The sequence below is a fragment of the Mixophyes fleayi genome, chromosome 4, assembly GCF_038048845.1.
Source record: "Mixophyes fleayi isolate aMixFle1 chromosome 4, aMixFle1.hap1, whole genome shotgun sequence".
NCBI classification, from domain to species: Eukaryota; Metazoa; Chordata; class Amphibia; order Anura; family Limnodynastidae; genus Mixophyes; species Mixophyes fleayi.
In genome coordinates, this window is record NC_134405.1 from 284,262,185 (window position 1) to 284,274,684 (window position 12,500).

Here is a 12,500-nt window from a genome sequence, read left to right on the forward strand (position 1 = left end):
ACACCACCCTGAACAAGCCTAATCTCGTCTGATCTTGGAAGCTAAGCAATTGGGAATACCAGGTGCTGTAGGCCTTTTTTTTTCTCTCTTGTTCTGGCTTCCTTCAATGCTGGTTTTGAGATGTATGAGAAAAGTAGGTCAGTAGGAAGCCATCACCTACAGCCACACCACCCTGAACAAGCCTAATCTCGTCTGGTCTTGGAAGCTAAGCAGGGCCGGACCTGGTTAGTACTTGGATGGCAGACCACCTGGGTATACCAGGTGCTGTAGGCTTTTTTTTTTTTTTTCTCTTTTTCCGGCTTCCTTCAATGCTGGTTTTGAGATGTATAAGAGATGTAGGTCATTAGGAAACAAATATCTATAGCCACTCCACCCTGAACAAGCACAATCTCGTCTGATCTTGTAAGCTAAGCAGGGCCGGGCCTGGTTAGTACTTGGATGGGAGACCACCTTGGAATACCAGGTGCTGTAGGCCTTTTGTTTTCTCTCTTGTTCCGGCTTCCTTCAATGCTGGTTTTGAGATTATAGGAGATGTAGGTCAAAAAGAAACAAATACCTATAGTCACACCACCCTGAACAAGCTCAATCTCATCTGATCTTGGAAACTAAGCATAGCCGGGCCTGGTTAGTACTTGGGTGGGAGACCACCTGGGAATACCAGGTGCTGTAGGCTTTTTTTTTTTTTTCCTCTCTTGTTCTGGCTTCCTTCAATGCTGGTTTTCAGATGTATAAGAGATGTAAGTCATTAGGAAAACAACACCTACAGCCACACCACTCTATACAAGCCCAATCTCGTCTGATCTTGGAAGCTAAGCAGTGCCGGACCTAGTTAGTACTTTGAAGGGAGACCACCTGAGAATACCAGGTTCCGTAGGCCTTTTTTTTTTCTCTCTTGTTCCGGCTTCATTCAATGCTGGTTTTGAGATGTATAAGAGATGTAGGTCAATAGGAAACCAATATCTACGGCCGCACCACCCTGAACAAGCCCAATCTCATCTGATCTTGGAAGCTAAGCAAGGCCAGGCCTGGTTAGTACTTGAATGGGAGACCACCTGGGAATACCAGGTGCTGTAGGCTTTTTTTTTTCACTCTTGTTCCGGCTTCCTTCAATGCTGGTTTTTAGATGTATAAGAGATGTAGGTCAATAGGAAAACAATACCTACAGCCACACCACCCAGAACAAGCCCAATCTGGTCTAATCTTGGAAGCTAAACAGGGCCAGGCCTGGTTAGTACTTGGATCAGAGACCACCTGAGAATACCAGGTGCTGTAGGCCTTTTTTTTTTTCTCTCTTGTTCCGGCTTCCTTCAATGCTGGTTTTGAGATGTATAAGAGATGTAGGTCAATAAGAAACCACTACCTACAGCCACACCACCCTGAACAAGCCCAATCTCGTCTGATCTTGGAAGCTAAGAAGGGCCAGGCCTGGTTAGTACTTGAATGGGAGACCACCTGGGAATACCTGGTGCTGTAGGCTTTTTTTTTTTCTCTCTTGTTCTGGCTTCCTTCAATGCTGGTTTTGAGATGTATAAGAGATGTAGGTCAGTAGGAAACCAATACCTACAGCCACACCACCCTGAACAAGCCTAATCTCATCTGATCTTGGAAGCTAAGCAATTGGGAATACCAGGTGCTGTAAGCCTTTTTTTTTCTCTCTTGTTCTGGCTTCCTTCAATGCTGGTTTTGAGATGTATAAGAGATGTAGTTCACTAGAAATCCAATACCTATAGCCATACCACCCTGAACAAACCCAATCTCATCTGATCTTGGAAGCTGAGCAGGGCTTGGCTTGGTTAGTACTTGGATGGGAGACCACCTGCGAATACAAGGTGCTGTAGGCCTTTATTTTTTTCTCTCTTGTTGCGGCTTCCTTCAATGCTGGTTTTGAGATGTATAAGAGATGTAGGTCAATAGGAAACCAATACCTACAGCCACACCACCCTGAACAAGCCCAATATCGACTGATATTGGCAGCTAAGCAGCGCTGGGCCTGTTTAGTACTTGGATGGGAGACCACCTGGGAATAGCAGGTGCTGTAGACTTTTTTTTTTTCTCTCTTGTTCCGGCTTCCTTCAATGCTGGTTTTTTAGATGTATAAGAGATGTAGGTCAATAGGAAAACAATACCTACAGCCACACCACCCTGAACAAGCCCAATCTCATCTGATCTTGGAAGCTAAGCAGGGCCAGGCCTGGTTAGTACTTGAATGGGAGACCACCTGGGAATACCAGGTGCTGTAGGCTTTTTTTTTTCACTCTTGTTCCGGCTTCCTTCAATGCTGGTTTTTAGATGTATAAGAGATGTAGGTCAATAGGAAAACAATACCCACAGCCACACCACCCTGAACAAGCCCAATCTGTTCTAATCTTGGAAGCTAAGCAGGGCCAGGCCTGGTTAGTGCTTGGATCAGAGACCACCTGAGAATACCAGGTGCTGTAGGCCTTTTTTTTTTTCTCTCTTGTTCCGGCTTCCTTCAATGCTGGTTTTGAGATGTATAAGAGATGTAGGTCATTAAGAAACCAAAACCTACAGCCGCTCCACCCTGAACAACCACAATCTCATCTGATCTTGGAAGTTAAGCTGGGCCATGCCTGGTTAGTACTTGGATGGGAGACCACCTGGGAATACCAGGTGCTGTAGGCCTTTTTTTTTTCTCTCTTGTTCCGGCTTCCTTCAATGCTGGTTTTGAGATTATAAGAGATGTAGGTCAATAGGAAACCAATACCTAAAGCCACACCACTCTGAACAAGCCCAATCTCGTCTGATCTTGGAAGCTAAGCAGTGCCAGACCTAGTTAGTACTTTGAAGGGAGAATACCTGGGAATACCAGGTGCTGTAGGCCTTTTTTTTTTTTTCTCTTGTTCCGGCTTCCTTCAATGCTGGTTTTGAGATGTATAAGAGATGTAGGTCAATAGGAAACCACTACCTACAGCCACACCACCCTGAACAAGCCCAATCTCGTCTGATCTTGGAAGCTAAGCAGGGCCAGGCCTGGTTAGTACTTGAATAGGAGACCACCTGGGATTACCTGGTGCTGTAGGCCTTTTTTTTTTCTCTCTTGTTTTGGCTTCCTTCAATGCTGGTTTTGAGATGTATAAGAGATGTAGGTCAGTAGGAAACCAATATCTACAGCCACACCACCCTGAACAAGCCTAATCTCATCTGATCTTGGAAGCTAAGCAATTGGGAATACCAGGTGCTGTAAGCCTTTTTTTTTTCTCTCTTGTTCTGGCTTCCTTCAATGCTGGTTTTGAGATGTATAAGAGATGTAGTTCATTAGGAATCCAATACCTATAGCCATACCACCCTGAACAAACCCAATCTCATCTGATCTTGGAAGCTGAGCAGGGCTTGGCCTGGTTAGTACTTGGATGGGAGACCACCTGGGAATACAAGGTGCTGTAGGCCTTTTTTTTTTTCTCTCTTGTTCCGGCTTCCTTCAATGCTGGTTTTGAGATGTATAAGAGATGTAGGTCAATAGGAAACCAATACCTACAGCCACACCACCCTGAACAAGCCCAATATCGTCTTATCTTGGAAGCTAAGCAGCGCTGGGCCTGGTTAGTACTTGGATGGGAGATCACCTGGGAATAGCAGATGCTGTAGACTTTTTTTTTTCTCTCTTGTTCCGGCTTCCTTCAATGCTGGTTTTTTAGATGTATAAGAGATGTAGGTCAATAGGAAAACAATACCTACAGCCACACCACCCTGAACAAGCCCAATTCCGTCTGATCTTGGAAGCTAAGCAGAGCCGGGCCTGGTTAGTACTTGGATCGGAGATCACCTGAGAATACCAGGTGCTGTAGGCCTTTTTTTTGCCTCACTTGTTCTGGCTTCCTTCAATGCTGGTTTTGAGATGTAAAAGAGATGTAGGTCATTAGGAAACCAATACCTACAGCCACTCCACCCTGAACAAGCATAATCTCGTCTGATCTTCAAAGCTAAGCAAGGCCAGACCTGGTTAGTACTTTGATGGGAGACCACCTGGGAATACCAGGTGCTGTAGGCTTTTTTTTTTCTCTCTTGTTCCGGCTTCCTTCAATGCTGGTTTTGAGATGTATAAGAGATGTAGGTCAATATGAAACCAATTCCTACAGCCACACCACCCTGAAAAAGCCCAATCTCGTCTGATCTTGGAAGCTAAGCAGGGCCAGGCCTGGTTAGTACTTGGATGGGAGACCACCTGGGAATACCACGTGCTGTTGGCCTTTTTTTTTATCTCTCTTGTTCCGGCTTCCAGCAATGCTAGTTTTGAGATGTATAAGAGATGTAGGTCATTAGGAAACCAATATCTACAGCCACACCACCCTGAGGAAGCCCAATCGCGTCTGATCTTGGAAACTAAGCAGCGCTGGGCCTGGTTAGTACTTGAATGGGAGACCACCTGGGAAAACCAGGTGCTGTAGGCCATTTTTTTTTCTCTCTTGTTCTGGCTTCCTTCAATGCTGGTTTTGAGATGTATAAGAGATGTAGGTCAGTAGGAAACCAATATCTACAGCCACACCACCCTGAACAAGCCTAATTTTGTCTGATCTTGGAAGCTAAGCAATTGGGAATACCAGGTGCTGTAAGCCTTTTTTTTTTCTCTCTTGTTCTGGCTTCCTTCAATGCTGGTTTTGAGATGTATAAGAGATGTAGGTCAATAGAAAACCAATACCTACCACCACACCACCCTGAACAAGCTCAATCTCGTCTGATCTTGGAAGCTAAGCAGTGCTGTGCCTGGTTAGTAATTGGATGGGAGACCACCTGGGAATACCAGGTGCTGTAGGCCTTTTTTTTTTCTCTCTTGTTCCGGCTTCCTTCAATGCTGGTTTTGAGATGATAAGAGATGTAGGTCAATAGGAAACCAATACCTACAGCCACACCACTCTGAACAAGCCCAATCTCGTCTGATCTTGGAAGCTAAGCAGTGTCGGACCTAGTTAGTACTTTGAAGGGAGACCACCTGGGAGTACCAGGTGCTGTAGGCCTTTTTTATTTTCTCTCTTGTTCCGGCTTCCTTCAATGCTGGTTTTGAGATGTATAAGAGATGTAGGTCAATAGGAAACCAATACCTACAGCCACACCACCCTGAACAAGACCAATCTCGTCTGATCTTGGAAGCTAAGCAGGGCCAGGCCTGGTTAGTACTTGAATGGGAGACCACCTGGGAATACCAGGTGCTCTAGACCTTTTTTTTTTCTCTCTTGTTCTGGCTTCCTTCAATGCTGGTTTTGAGATGTATAAGAGATGTAGGTCATTAGGAAACCAATACCTACAGCCACTCCACCCTGAACAGGCACAATCTCGACTGATCTTGGAAGCAAAGCAGGGCCGGACCTGGTTAGTACTTTGATGGGAGACCACCTGGGAATACCAGGTGCTGTAGGCATTTTTTTTTCTCTCTTGTTCCGGCTTCCTTCAATGCTGGTTTTGAGATGTATAAGAGATGTAGGTCAATAGGAAACCAATACCTACAGCCACACCACCCTGAACAAGCACAATCTCGTCTGATCTTGGAAGCTAAGCAGGTCCAGGCCTGGTTAGTACTTGGATGGGAGACTACCTGGGAATACCAGGTGCTGTTGGCCTTTTTTTTTTATCTCTCTTGTTCCGGCTTCCTTCAATGCTGGTTTTGAGATGTATAAGAGATGTAGGTCATTAAGAAACCAATACCTATAGCCACACCACCCTAAACAAGCCTAATTTCGTCTGATTTTGGAAGCTAAGCAATTGGGAATACCGGGTGCTGTAAGCCTTTTTTTTTCTCTCTTGTTCTGGCTTCCTTCAATGCTGGTTTTGAGATGTATAAGAGATTTAGGTCATTAGGAAATCTATATGTACAGCCACTCCACCCTGAACAAGCCCAATCTCATCTGATCTTGGAAGCTAAGCAGGGCTGGGCCTGGTTAGTACTTGGATAGGATACCACCTGGGAATACCAGGTGCTGTAGACTTTTTTTTTTCTCTCTTGTTCCGACTTCCTTCAATGCTGGTTTTGAGATGTATAAGAGATGTAGGGCAATAGGAAACCAATACCTACAGCCACACCACCCTGAACAAGCCTGATCTTGGAAGCTAAGCAGGGCCAGGCCTGGTTAGTAATTTTATGGGAGACCACCTGGGAATACCAGGTGCTGTAGGCTTTTTTTTTTTCTCTCTTGTTCCGGCTTCCTTCAATGCTGGTTTTGAGATGTATAAGAGATGTAGGTCAATAAGAAATCAATACCTACAGCCAAACCACCCTGAATACCAGGTGCTGTAGGCCTTTTTTTTTTCTCTCTTGTTCTGGCTTCCTTCAATGCTGGTTTTGAGATGTATAAGAAATGTAGGTCAGTAGGAAAGCAACACCTACAGCCACACCACCCTGAACAAGCCTAATCTCATCTGATCTTGGAAGCTAAGCAGGGCCAGACCTGGTTAGTACTTGGATGGCAGACCACCTGGTTATACCAGGCGCTGTAGGCTTTTTTTTTTTTCTCTTGTTCTGGCTTCCTTCAATGCTGGTTTTGAGATGTATAAGAGATGTAGGTCATTTGGAAGCCAATACCTACAGCCACACAACCCTGAACAAGCACAATCTCGTCTGATCTTGGAAGCTAAGCAGGGCCGGGCCTGGTTAGTTCTTAGATGGGAGACCACCTAGGAATACCAGGTGCTGTAGGCCTTTTTTCTTTCTCTCTTGTTCCGGCTTCCTTCAATGCTGGTTTTGAGATGTATAAGAGATGTAGTTCATTATAAAACCAATACCTACAGCCACACCACCCTGAACAAGCCCAATCTCGTCTGATCTTGGAAGATAAGCAGGGCCAGACCTGGTTAGTACTTTGATGGGGGACCACCTGGGAATACCAGGTGCTGTAGGCCTTTTTTTTTTTTCTCTTGTTCCGGCTTCCTTCAATGTTGGTTTTTAGATTTATAAGAGATGTAGGTCAATATGAAAACAATACCTACAGCCACACCACCCTGAACAAGCCCAATCTTGTCTGATTTTGGAAGCTAAGCAGGGCCACGCCTGGTTAGTACTTGGGTGGGAGACCACCTGGGAATACCAGGTGCTGTAGGCCTTTTTTTTTTTCCTCTCTTGTTCTGGCTTCCTTCAATGCTGGTTTTCAGATGTATAAGAGATGTAAGTCATTAAGAAAACAACACCTACAGCCACACCACCCTAAAAAAAGCACAATCTCATCTGATCTTGGAAGCTAAGCAGGGCCAGACCTGGTTAGTACTTGGATGGGAGACCACCTGGGAATACCAGGTGCTGTAGGCCTTTTTTTTTTTCTCTTGTTCCGGCTTCCTTCAATGCTGGTTTTGAGATGTATAAGAGATGTAGGTCAATAGAATACCAATACCTACAGCCACACCACCCTGAACAAGCCCAATCTTGTATGATTTTGGAAGCTAAGCAGGGCCAGGCCTGGTTAGCACTTGGATGGGAGACCACCTGGGAATACCATGTGCTGTAGGCCTTTTTTTTTTTCCTCTCTTGTTCTGGCTTCCTTCAATGCTGGTTTTGAGATGTATAATAGATGTAGGTCAATAAGAAACCAATTCCTACAGTCCCACCACCCTGAAAAAGCCCAATCTCGTCTGATTTTGGAAGCTAAGCAGGGCCGGACCTGGTTAGTATTTGGATGGGAGAACACCTGGGAATACCATGTGCTGTAGGCCTTTTTTTTTTATCTCTCTTGTTCCGGATTCCTACAATGCTGGTTTTAAGATGTAAAAGAGATGTAGGTCATTAGAAAGACAATACCTACAGCCACAGCACCCTGAACAAGCCCAATCTCATCTGATCTTGAAAGGTAAGCAGGGTTGGGCCTGGTTAGTACTTGGATGGGAGACCACCGGGGAATAACAGGTGCTGTTGGCCTTTTTTTTTTCTCTCTTGTTCCGGCTTCCTTCAATGCTGGTTTTCAGATGTATAAGAGATGTAGCTCATTAGGAAACCAATACCTATAGCCAGACCACCATAAAAAAAGCGCAATCTCGTCTGATCGTGGAAGTTAAGCAGGGCCAGACCTCGTTAGTACTTGGATGGGAGACCACCTGGGAATATCAGGTGCTGTAGGCCTTTTTTTTTTTATCTCTCCTGTTCCGGCTTCCTTCAATGCTGGTTTTGAGATGTATAAGAGATGTAGGTCATTAGAAAACCAATATCTACAGCCACTCCACCTTGAACAAGCACAATCTCATCTGATCTTGGAAGCTAAGCAGGGCTGGGCCTGGTTAGTGCTTGGATGGGAGACCACCTGGGAATACAAGGTGCTGTAGGCCTTTTTTTTTTATCTCTCTTGTTCCGGCTTCATTCAATGCTGGTTTCGAGATGTATAAGAGATTTAGGTCATTAGGAAAGTAATACTTACAGCCGCACCACCCTGAACAAGCCTAATCTCGTCTGATCTTAAAAGCTAAGCAGGGTTGGGCCTGGTTAGTACTTGGATGGGAGACCACCTGGAAATACCAGGTGCTGTAGGCTTTTTTTTTTCTCTCTTGGTCCGGCTTCCTTCAATGCTGGTTTTCAGATGTATAAGATATGTAGATCATTAGGAAACCAATACCTACAGCCACACCACCCTAAAAAAAGTGCAATCTCATCTGATCTTGGAAGCTAAGCAGGGTCAGACCTGGTTAGTACCTGGATGGGAGAACACCTGGGAATACCAGGTGCTGTAGGCCTTTTTTTTTATCTCTCTTGTTCCGGATTCCTTCAATGCTGGTTTTGAGATGTATAAGAGATGTAGGTCAGTAGGAGACCAATATCTACAGCCACACCACCCTGAACAAGCCTAATTTCGTCTGATCTTGGAAGCTAAGCAATTGGGAATACCAGGTGCTGTAAGCCTTTTTTTTTTCTTTCTTGTTCTGGCTTCCTTCAATGCTGGTTTTGAGATGTATAAGAGATGTAGGTCAATAGAAAACCAATACCTACAGCCACACCACCCTGAACAAGCTCAATCTCATCTGATCTTGGAAGCTAAGCAGGGCCAGGCCTGGTTAGTACTTGAATGGGAGACCACCTGGGAATACCAGGTGCTGTAGGCTTTTTTTTTTTCACTCTTGTTCCGGCTTCCTTCAATGCTGGTTTTTAGATGTATAAGAGATGTAGGTCAATAGAAAAACAATACCTACAGCCACACCACCCTGAACAAGCCCAATCTGGTCTGATCTTGGAAGCTAAGCAGGGCCAGGCCTGGTTAGTACTTGGATCGGAGACCACCGGAGAATACCAGGTGCTCTAGGCCTTTTTTTTTTTCCTCTCTTGTTCCGGCTTCCTTCAATGCTGGTTTTGAGATGTATAAGAGATGTAGGTCATTAAGAAACCAATACCTACAGCCACTCCACCTTAAACAACCACAATCTAGTCTGATCTTGGAAGCTAAGCAGTGCCATGCCTGGTTAGTAATTGGATGGGAGACCACCTGGGAATACCAGGTGCTGTAGGCCTTTTTTTTTTCTCTCTTTTGTCCCGGCTTCCTTCAATGCTGGTTTTGAGATGATAAGAGATGTAGGTCAATAGGAAACCAATACCTACAGCCACACCACTCTGAACAAGCCTGATCTTGGAAGCTAAGCAGTGCCGGACCTAGTTAGTACTTTGAAGGGAGACCACCTGGGAGTACCAGGTGCTGTAAACCTTTTTTTTTTCTCTCTTGTTCTGGCTTCCTTCAATGCTGGTTTTGAGATGTATAAGAGATGTAGGTCATTCGGAAACCAATACCTACAGCCACTCCACCCTGAACAGGCACAATCTCGTCTGATCTTCGAAGCTAAGCAGGGCCAGACCTGGTTAGTACTTTGATGGGAGACCACCTGGGAATACCAGGTGCTGTAGGCATTTTTTTTTCTCTCTTGTTCCGGCTTCCTTCAATGCTGGTTTTGAGATGTATAAGAGATGTAGGTCAATAGTAAACCAATACCTACAGCCACACCACCCTGAACAAGCACAATCTCGTCTGATCTTGGAAGCTAAGCAGTGCCGGACCTAGTTAGTGCTTTGAAGGGAGACCACCTGGGAGTACCAGGTGCTGTAGGCCTTTTTTATTTTCTCTCTTGTTCCGGCTTCCTTCAATGCTGGTTTTGAGATGTATAAGAGATGTAGGTCAATAGGAAACCAATACCTACAGCCACACCACCCTGAACAAGCCCAATCTCGTCTGATCTTGGAAGCTAAGCAGAGCCGGACCTATTTAGTACTTTGATGGGAGACCACCTGGGAATACCAGGTGCTGTAGGCCTTTTTTTTTCTCTCTTGTTCCGGCTTCCTTCAATGCTGGTTTTGAGATGTATAAGAGATGTAGGTCAATAGGAAACCAATACCTACAGCCACACCACCCTGAACAAGCACAATCTCGTCTGATCTTGGAAGCAAAGCAGGGCCGGACCTGGTTAGTACTTTGATGGGAGACCACCTGGGAATACCAGGTTCTGTAGGCCTTTTTTTTTCTCTCTTGTTCCGGCTTCCTTCAATGCTGGTTTTGAGATGTATAAGAGATGTAGGTCAATAGGAAACCAATACCTTCAGCTACACCACCCTGAACAAGCACAATCTCGTCTGATCTTGGATGCTAAGCAGGTCCAGGCCTGGTTAGTACTTGGATGGGAGGACACCTGGGAATACAAGGTGCTGTAGGCCTTTTTTTTTTCTCTCTTGTTCCGGCTTCCTTCAATGCTGGTTTTGAGATGTATAAGAGATGTAGGTCAGAAGGAAACCAATATCTACAGCCACACCACCCTAAACAAGCCTAATTTCGTCTGATTTTGGAAGCTAAGCAATTGGGAATACCAGGTGCTGTAAGCCTTTTTTTTTCTCTCTTGTTCTGGCTTCCTTCAATGCTGGTTTTGAGATGTATAAGAGATTTAGGTCATTAGGAAATCTATATGTACAGCCACTCCACCCTGAACAAGCCCAATCTCATCTGATCTTGGAAGCTAAGCAGGGCTGGGCCTGGTTAGTACTTGGATAGGATACCACCTGGGAATACCAGGTGCTGTAGACTTTTTTTTTTTCTCTCTTGTTCCGGCTTCCTTCAATGCTGGTTTTGAGATGTATAAGAGATGTAGGGCAATAGGAAACCAATACCTACAGCCACACCACCCTGAACAAGCCTGATCTTGGAAGCTAAGCAGGACCAGGCCTGGTTAGTAATTTTATGGGAGACCACCTGGGAATACCAGGTGCTGTAGGCTTTTTTTTTTTCTATCTTGTTCCGGCTTCCTTCAATGCTGGTTTTGAGATGTATAAGAGATGTAGGTCAATAAGAAATCAATACTTACAGCCAAACCACCCTGAATACCAGGTGCTGTAGGCCTTTTTTTTTCTCTCTTGTTCTGGCTTCCTTTAATGCTGGTTTTGAGATGTATAAGAAATGTAGGTCAGTAGGAAAGCAACACCTACAGCCACACCACCCTGAACAAGCCTAATCTCATCTGATCTTGGAAGCTAAGCAGGGCCAGACCTGGTTAGTACTTGGATGGCAGACCACCTGGTTATACCAGGTGCTGTAGGCTTTTTTTTTTTTCTCTTGTTCCGGCTTCCTTCAATGCTGGTTTTGAGATGTATAAGAGATGTAGGTCATTTGGAAGCCAATACCTACAGCCACACAACCCTGAACAAGCACAATCTCGTCTGATCTTGGAAGCTAAGCAGGGCCGGGCCTGGTTAGTTCTTAGATGGGAGACCACCTAGGAATGCCAGGTGCTGTAGGCCTTTTTTCTTTCTCTCTTGTTCCGGCTTCCTTCAATGCTGGTTTTTAGATTTATAAGAGATGTAGGTCAATATGAAAACAATACCTACAGCCACACCACCCTGAACAAGCCCAATCTTGTCTGATTTTGGAAGCTAAGCAGGGCCAGGCCTGGTTAGTACTTGGGTGGGAGACCACCTGGGAATACCAGGTGCTGTAGGCCTTTTTTTTTTTCCTCTCTTGTTCTGGCTTCCTTCAATGCTGGTTTTCAGATGTATAAGACATGTAAGTCATTAAGAAAACAACACCTACAGCCACACCACCCTAAAAAAAGCACAATCTCATCTGATCTTGGAAGCTAAGCAGGGCCAGACCTGGTTAGTACTTGGATGGGAGACCACCTGGGAATACCAGGTGCTGTAGGCCTTTTTTTTTTTCTCTTGTTCCGGCTTCCTTCAATGCTGGTTTTGAGATGTATAAGAGATGTAGGTCAATAGAATACCAATACTTACAGCCACACCACCCTGAACAAGCCCAATCTCCTCTGATCTTGGAAGCTAAGCAGGGCCAGGCCTGGTTAGCACTTGGATGGGAGACCACCTGGGAATACCAGGTGCTGTAGGTTTTCATTTTTTTTCTCTCTTGTTTTGGCTTCCTTCAATGCTGGTTTTGAGATGTATAATAGATGTAGGTCAATAAGAAATCAATTCCTACAGTCCCACCACCCAGAAAAAGCCCAATCTCGTCTGATTTTGGAAGCTAAGCAGGGCCGGACCTGGTTAGTATTTGGATGGGAGAACACCTGGGAATACCATGTGCTGTAGGCCTTTT

The 12,500-nt window shown here is 45.0% G+C and overlaps 1 non-coding gene and 46 pseudogenes across 1 annotated transcript; all 47 read left to right on the forward strand.

Moving 5' to 3' along the window:
- Positions 1–154: 154 nt before the first annotated feature.
- Positions 155–273, forward strand: LOC142154494 (5S ribosomal RNA; annotated as a pseudogene).
- An 83-nt stretch (positions 274–356) lies between these two features.
- Positions 357–475, forward strand: LOC142153793 (5S ribosomal RNA; annotated as a pseudogene).
- A 79-nt stretch (positions 476–554) lies between these two features.
- Positions 555–673, forward strand: LOC142154171 (5S ribosomal RNA; annotated as a pseudogene).
- An 85-nt stretch (positions 674–758) lies between these two features.
- On the forward strand, positions 759–877 carry LOC142155370 (5S ribosomal RNA; annotated as a pseudogene).
- Positions 878–958: 81 nt separating this feature from the next.
- LOC142154155 (5S ribosomal RNA) lies at positions 959–1,077 on the forward strand (annotated as a pseudogene).
- A 281-nt stretch (positions 1,078–1,358) lies between these two features.
- LOC142153900 (5S ribosomal RNA) lies at positions 1,359–1,477 on the forward strand (annotated as a pseudogene).
- A 245-nt stretch (positions 1,478–1,722) lies between these two features.
- Positions 1,723–1,841, forward strand: LOC142154392 (5S ribosomal RNA; annotated as a pseudogene).
- An 82-nt stretch (positions 1,842–1,923) lies between these two features.
- On the forward strand, positions 1,924–2,042 carry LOC142155178 (5S ribosomal RNA; annotated as a pseudogene).
- Positions 2,043–2,124: 82 nt separating this feature from the next.
- On the forward strand, positions 2,125–2,243 carry LOC142156328 (5S ribosomal RNA). Its single transcript, XR_012692394.1, has one exon. It is a non-coding gene; the product is annotated as a 5S ribosomal RNA (ribosomal RNA).
- A 281-nt stretch (positions 2,244–2,524) lies between these two features.
- LOC142155013 (5S ribosomal RNA) lies at positions 2,525–2,643 on the forward strand (annotated as a pseudogene).
- Positions 2,644–2,924: 281 nt separating this feature from the next.
- Positions 2,925–3,043, forward strand: LOC142154458 (5S ribosomal RNA; annotated as a pseudogene).
- A 246-nt stretch (positions 3,044–3,289) lies between these two features.
- LOC142153895 (5S ribosomal RNA) lies at positions 3,290–3,408 on the forward strand (annotated as a pseudogene).
- An 82-nt stretch (positions 3,409–3,490) lies between these two features.
- On the forward strand, positions 3,491–3,609 carry LOC142155130 (5S ribosomal RNA; annotated as a pseudogene).
- Positions 3,610–3,690: 81 nt separating this feature from the next.
- On the forward strand, positions 3,691–3,809 carry LOC142154423 (5S ribosomal RNA; annotated as a pseudogene).
- Positions 3,810–3,890: 81 nt separating this feature from the next.
- Positions 3,891–4,009, forward strand: LOC142155128 (5S ribosomal RNA; annotated as a pseudogene).
- Positions 4,010–4,089: 80 nt separating this feature from the next.
- On the forward strand, positions 4,090–4,208 carry LOC142153950 (5S ribosomal RNA; annotated as a pseudogene).
- Positions 4,209–4,290: 82 nt separating this feature from the next.
- On the forward strand, positions 4,291–4,409 carry LOC142154184 (5S ribosomal RNA; annotated as a pseudogene).
- A 246-nt stretch (positions 4,410–4,655) lies between these two features.
- Positions 4,656–4,774, forward strand: LOC142155195 (5S ribosomal RNA; annotated as a pseudogene).
- Positions 4,775–4,854: 80 nt separating this feature from the next.
- LOC142154198 (5S ribosomal RNA) lies at positions 4,855–4,973 on the forward strand (annotated as a pseudogene).
- Positions 4,974–5,055: 82 nt separating this feature from the next.
- Positions 5,056–5,174, forward strand: LOC142154856 (5S ribosomal RNA; annotated as a pseudogene).
- Positions 5,175–5,255: 81 nt separating this feature from the next.
- LOC142154738 (5S ribosomal RNA) lies at positions 5,256–5,374 on the forward strand (annotated as a pseudogene).
- An 80-nt stretch (positions 5,375–5,454) lies between these two features.
- LOC142154845 (5S ribosomal RNA) lies at positions 5,455–5,573 on the forward strand (annotated as a pseudogene).
- Positions 5,574–5,820: 247 nt separating this feature from the next.
- Positions 5,821–5,939, forward strand: LOC142153942 (5S ribosomal RNA; annotated as a pseudogene).
- Positions 5,940–6,331: 392 nt separating this feature from the next.
- On the forward strand, positions 6,332–6,450 carry LOC142155027 (5S ribosomal RNA; annotated as a pseudogene).
- Positions 6,451–6,530: 80 nt separating this feature from the next.
- LOC142154689 (5S ribosomal RNA) lies at positions 6,531–6,649 on the forward strand (annotated as a pseudogene).
- An 81-nt stretch (positions 6,650–6,730) lies between these two features.
- On the forward strand, positions 6,731–6,849 carry LOC142153611 (5S ribosomal RNA; annotated as a pseudogene).
- An 81-nt stretch (positions 6,850–6,930) lies between these two features.
- LOC142154774 (5S ribosomal RNA) lies at positions 6,931–7,049 on the forward strand (annotated as a pseudogene).
- An 83-nt stretch (positions 7,050–7,132) lies between these two features.
- LOC142154432 (5S ribosomal RNA) lies at positions 7,133–7,252 on the forward strand (annotated as a pseudogene).
- Positions 7,253–7,332: 80 nt separating this feature from the next.
- Positions 7,333–7,451, forward strand: LOC142155242 (5S ribosomal RNA; annotated as a pseudogene).
- Positions 7,452–7,534: 83 nt separating this feature from the next.
- On the forward strand, positions 7,535–7,653 carry LOC142155109 (5S ribosomal RNA; annotated as a pseudogene).
- Positions 7,654–7,736: 83 nt separating this feature from the next.
- LOC142154467 (5S ribosomal RNA) lies at positions 7,737–7,855 on the forward strand (annotated as a pseudogene).
- Positions 7,856–8,140: 285 nt separating this feature from the next.
- Positions 8,141–8,259, forward strand: LOC142154698 (5S ribosomal RNA; annotated as a pseudogene).
- An 83-nt stretch (positions 8,260–8,342) lies between these two features.
- On the forward strand, positions 8,343–8,461 carry LOC142153854 (5S ribosomal RNA; annotated as a pseudogene).
- Positions 8,462–8,541: 80 nt separating this feature from the next.
- On the forward strand, positions 8,542–8,661 carry LOC142155144 (5S ribosomal RNA; annotated as a pseudogene).
- A 247-nt stretch (positions 8,662–8,908) lies between these two features.
- On the forward strand, positions 8,909–9,027 carry LOC142153445 (5S ribosomal RNA; annotated as a pseudogene).
- Positions 9,028–9,108: 81 nt separating this feature from the next.
- On the forward strand, positions 9,109–9,227 carry LOC142155309 (5S ribosomal RNA; annotated as a pseudogene).
- Positions 9,228–9,701: 474 nt separating this feature from the next.
- On the forward strand, positions 9,702–9,820 carry LOC142155033 (5S ribosomal RNA; annotated as a pseudogene).
- Positions 9,821–9,900: 80 nt separating this feature from the next.
- LOC142155225 (5S ribosomal RNA) lies at positions 9,901–10,019 on the forward strand (annotated as a pseudogene).
- An 82-nt stretch (positions 10,020–10,101) lies between these two features.
- On the forward strand, positions 10,102–10,220 carry LOC142154173 (5S ribosomal RNA; annotated as a pseudogene).
- Positions 10,221–10,300: 80 nt separating this feature from the next.
- LOC142154352 (5S ribosomal RNA) lies at positions 10,301–10,419 on the forward strand (annotated as a pseudogene).
- Positions 10,420–10,863: 444 nt separating this feature from the next.
- On the forward strand, positions 10,864–10,982 carry LOC142153943 (5S ribosomal RNA; annotated as a pseudogene).
- A 392-nt stretch (positions 10,983–11,374) lies between these two features.
- LOC142155061 (5S ribosomal RNA) lies at positions 11,375–11,493 on the forward strand (annotated as a pseudogene).
- An 80-nt stretch (positions 11,494–11,573) lies between these two features.
- On the forward strand, positions 11,574–11,692 carry LOC142154873 (5S ribosomal RNA; annotated as a pseudogene).
- An 81-nt stretch (positions 11,693–11,773) lies between these two features.
- On the forward strand, positions 11,774–11,892 carry LOC142154077 (5S ribosomal RNA; annotated as a pseudogene).
- An 83-nt stretch (positions 11,893–11,975) lies between these two features.
- Positions 11,976–12,095, forward strand: LOC142154434 (5S ribosomal RNA; annotated as a pseudogene).
- An 80-nt stretch (positions 12,096–12,175) lies between these two features.
- Positions 12,176–12,294, forward strand: LOC142154086 (5S ribosomal RNA; annotated as a pseudogene).
- Positions 12,295–12,377: 83 nt separating this feature from the next.
- Positions 12,378–12,496, forward strand: LOC142155352 (5S ribosomal RNA; annotated as a pseudogene).
- Positions 12,497–12,500: the final 4 nt, after the last annotated feature.